General features: G+C 50.8%; 1 long non-coding RNA gene across 1 annotated transcript; it reads left to right on the top strand.

Annotated features, from left to right (window-relative positions):
- Positions 1-2,772: 2,772 nt before the first annotated feature.
- On the top strand, positions 2,773-3,854 carry LOC116547934. Its single transcript, XR_004267237.1, has 2 exons — positions 2,773-2,882; positions 3,786-3,854. It is a non-coding gene; the product is annotated as an uncharacterized LOC116547934 (long non-coding RNA).
- Positions 3,855-4,412: the final 558 nt, after the last annotated feature.

The following is a 4,412-nucleotide window of genomic DNA, read 5'->3' as shown; positions in this document are numbered from 1 at the left end:
AAAAAAAAAAAAAAAAAAAAAAAACTAAATGGCTCCATTCCAAGAAGTTTAGTTAGAACTTGACTGATGTAATCTATTAATGAGTAACAACTTCCTCAGTGACTTTGTAAGTTTTGCTTTCAGATATGCCTTACTCATTTTAACAACTGGTTATCTAGGCCCAAACCCCTGTCAAATAATGGGTTGGCTACATAAGAATTAGCAAGAAGCAGCCGGGCGCGGTGGCTCAAGCCTGTAATCCCAGCATTTTGGGAGGCCGAGGCGGGTGGATCACGAGGTCAAGAGATCGAGACCATCCTGGTCAACACGGTGAAACCCCATCTCAACTAAAGCTACAAAAAATTAGCTGGGCATGGTGGCGCGTGCCTGTAATCCCAGCTGCTTAGGAGGCTGAGGCAGGAGAATTGCCTGAACCCAGGAGGCGGAGGTTGCGGTGAGCCGAGATCGCGCCATTGCACTCCAGCCTGGGTAACAAGAGCGATACTCCGTCTCAAAAAAAAAAAAAAAGAATTAGCAAGAAGCTCATTAAAAATATAGATTTTTTTTGGCCAGGCACAGTGGCTCAAGCCTGTAATCCCAGCACTTTGGGAGGCAGAGTCGGGTGGATCACGGGGTCCGGAGTTCAAGACCAGAGTGGTCAACGTGGTGAAACCCCGTCTCTACTAAAAATACAAAAATTAGCTGGGCATGGTGACTTGTGCCTATAATCCCAGCTACCTGAGAGGCTGAGGTAGGAGAACTGCTTGAACCGGTACAGGGAGGCGGAGGCTGCAGTGAACCAACATGGCACCACTGCACTTCAGGCTGGGCTACAGAGCAAGACTCCATCTCAAAAAAAAAAAAAATATATATATATATACATCTATATATAGAGAGAGAGATTTTTGGACCAAAATGCCAGGAGATTCTGATTTAGTATTTGTGAAGTAAAGCTCTAGAATCCATGTGATTAAAACTTTTCTCATTTTCATTTTCAATAGATAGTCTGTGTATGTAATACACAGTTCCAGAGGTAAGAAGCAGTTTACAGCAAAGTTTCTCTTCTACTCTTGTCCCCCTGACATCAAGTTCCCCTTTCCATAAGTTACTGCTGCTACCAATTTCTGTGTATCCTTATGGATAATTATTTGCCTAAGCAAGCACATATATATCCTTTGATTTGCATATTTAAAGAGCTGTTCTAACCTTGTCTTTTTGAATCTCATTTAACAATATACGTTGGAAATGAAAGTATCTGCATTTTTAACAGGCACCCTAGATGATTTTGATGTGAAGCCAAATATAGAAAACACTCATGGGCCCACGGTTGTGAAATTAAGTTCAATTAACTATGACATATTAGAAACTCAAGGATATTGAAAGATGCCCTTAAAAGTAGCCTGGCTTACTTGACCTCTGCCCCCTGGTTTCACAGAGATGAACTAAATCATTCACCAATGTCTCCACAGAAGCCAGGAAAAACTAGCTATTCAAATGGATGTTGTCAAAACTTCAATTTTCAATTATTGGAATTATTTCCTGCTCATGATTACAAACCTGATAATTCCTGTGTTACTCAAGACATTCCTCTATTTAAGTTGGAATGAGGTTTGATGGTCACTGAATGAGGGCTGATTTAATGGAGCACAACCGAAATACTTTTCTTACTAATCCTTATTGACACAACCTCATCCATCTCTCCCCCAAAACTGCTTTCTTGCCATTTGAAACTGTGGGGAGAAGACTGCTTGATGAATTCTGGAGTTCCAGGCTTCTGTTGTCCTGATTTGACATACCTGGGGGCGATGGCTATCTCCCCCATCCCACCTAACCCCGGGACTGCAAAGGGAGTTTCCTTTTGGCACTTAGGCAAGGTTCTCCGAGGGCCACCCCACCTCCGCAGTGTCTCTGTCACCACGAGGGGCACCGCGCGGCAGGCATCCTCATCTTTCCTACACCGCGCCAAGGAGGCAGGAGTGCACCGAGCTCCCGGAGCGAGGGAGGGAACCCGCCGGGATCCAGTGCTGGTTTATCCCCCGTCGAAGGGGCTTTCGAGGGTTCGGTTTCTGCCCGAGCCCCCTGCAAGGGGGAGGCGTGACTCCTCCATCCCTTCCCCCTGGATCCAAACGTTAGGATGGTATCTGCGGGGCTAAAGCGGGGCTCAGATGGCCCAAGCCTCAGACCACTCTCTTCTCCACTCGGGCTTTTCTAATATCCTCTGGGCCATGTGTCTCCCCACCTCGGCCAGCCGCCACCGTCTGGCCTGGCTCCCGCCCTCCCGCCCACCTGGCCCCTTCCCCCTCACCCAGCATGATGGGGCTGAGCCGCCGGGCCAGGCCCTTGGACAGGTCGTACACGTAGAGCTTCACCGGATAGAGATTCGGCGGCTCCATTTGGACCCGTGGCGACGGCGGCCACGACGGCCCTCGGGCACCCGGCAGCGGCTTGGACCTTCCCGTACCCGACGGGGGTGGGAAGCGGAGGGAGGAGGGGGCCCGAGCCCAGGCCCGGCCAGAGGGGCGGGGAAGAGGCCGCCGTGAGCTGCTTGCGCCTCCACACCCGCTACCGGCAAAGACTACTGTGAGGTGACAGAGAAGGGACAGGGAGGGTTCATACGAAAGAGGGGGAGGGGACGGGGCTAAGGACGCACTTTAGCGCATGTGCGTACAGTCCTGACGCAAGCGGGGGCGGGGCTTTGCGGGAGGGGGCGGGGTTCCGCTGGTGGGTTGGCTTTCGTCAGTGACGTAAGTAGAAGCTGGTTGGGGAATGTGCAAGCAAGCCCGGCGCTAAGCAGTGCGTACATGCGTGATGACGTAGGGAGCGTCGATTGGGAGAGAGAACTGGGCCCGCGCCTGCGTGCATTCTCGTCTTCTGTCCAAGTTGGTCGCTTCCCTGCGCCAAAGGTAAGTGGGCCGTTATCCGTTTGTGTTGTTCGCCATCTGGACCTGGCTTCGTCCCGCTTCGCCCACTCAGTCTTGCGCGCTCTTATAGCCTTGCCGGTGAGTTAGCGTTACCCTTAAGAGTGCGACTCCGAAGTGTATAGACAGACTCGTGACCACGCTCCTTCCTTCCGAAGGAGGCGGCACCGCGCGTTTGAGGCCTGCCTGGGTTTGAGGCCTGTCTGCGTTTGAGACTTCGCTGGGTGTGATCGTCTGAGGGATTTGGGGAGATTTTTGGTCGGTATTGAGGACAAGGGGGTTCGTTAGAGAGCACAGAATCCCGGAGCGGGAATCCCTCAACGTCCAAATGGCGCCGGGGGCGGGACCTCTGGGATCGGGCCGCCGCGGGCCCTGAAACGTGAGGGATAACTGAGATGAGGCTGCTACTGAGATGGCCCCCAGGCGCATTTACCAATGCAGTCCGACTGCTGAGCTCTCGAGGTAGCAGTATCCATCGTCCACATTCCTCACTACTAACCAAGCCTTTAGAACAGATCTCACGGCCGGGCGCGGTGGCTCAGGCCTGTAATCCCAACACTTTGGGAGGCCGAGGCGGGTGGATCACGAGGTCAAGAGATCGAGACCATCTTGGCCAACATGGTGAAACCCCGTCTCTACTAAAAATACAAAAATTAGCTGGGCGTGGTGGCGCGTGCCTGTAGTCCCAGCTACTCAGGAGGATGAGGCAGGAGAATCGCTTAAACTCGGGAGGCGGAGGTTGCAGTTAGCCGAAGTCACTCCACTGCACTCCAGCCTGGTGACGGCGAGACTCTGTCTCAAAAAAACAAAAAAAAATATGAGAACCTAGAGGTCGGTATTTTTTCAGTTTAAATTTTACTGTTACTGACTTTAACATCTTTCGCCTAGTGAGCAGTAGCCAACATGTCAGGGTGGGAGTCCTATTACAAAACCGAGGGCGATGAAGAAGCAGAAGAACAAGAAGAGGAGAACCTTGAAGCAAGTGGTAAGTGACTTGAGCATGTAGTGCCATTCTGTGTATGGAAAAAAGACCTTCCCTGCCTATCTCTGCTGGCTGGACTTTGCTGTTTCATGGCCTACCGTTCTCTTCCCAGATAATCTGAAATTATTTTCTTCCTTTGAACTTTGCAGAGCTACCACTAGTCTCTTGTATTTAGATTCTACTCTAGTCTGCCCTAAGTTTTTTCTGGACACTGATAGTTCGACACTTCTCATCCAGGAAAGTAGTTTTACCATTCCAGGATGTCAGAGTAAAAATGCACCCACCCTGCAATAACTACCCCAACCAAAGAAACGCAAGCAACACAGTTACAGGAGAGTGATTGATTCCCTCATTGTAGCCTCCATATTCAGGCAACACAGTAACACATAGAACAGAGGAAGAGCTGGCCCCGCGGTGGCTCAAGCCTGTAATCCCAGCACTTTGGGAGGCCGAGGCGGGTGGATCACGAGGTCAAGAGATCGAGACCATCTTGGTCAACATGGTGAAACCCCGTCTCTACTAAAAATGCAAAA

This window comes from Sapajus apella, unplaced genomic scaffold, assembly GCF_009761245.1.
Source record: "Sapajus apella isolate SASKATOON/1434 unplaced genomic scaffold, GSC_monkey_1.0 scaffold5592, whole genome shotgun sequence".
NCBI lineage: Eukaryota > Metazoa > Chordata > Mammalia > Primates > Cebidae > Sapajus > Sapajus apella.
Note: the sequence above shows the minus strand (reverse complement) of the source record. Positions and strands in the feature narration are given on the sequence as shown.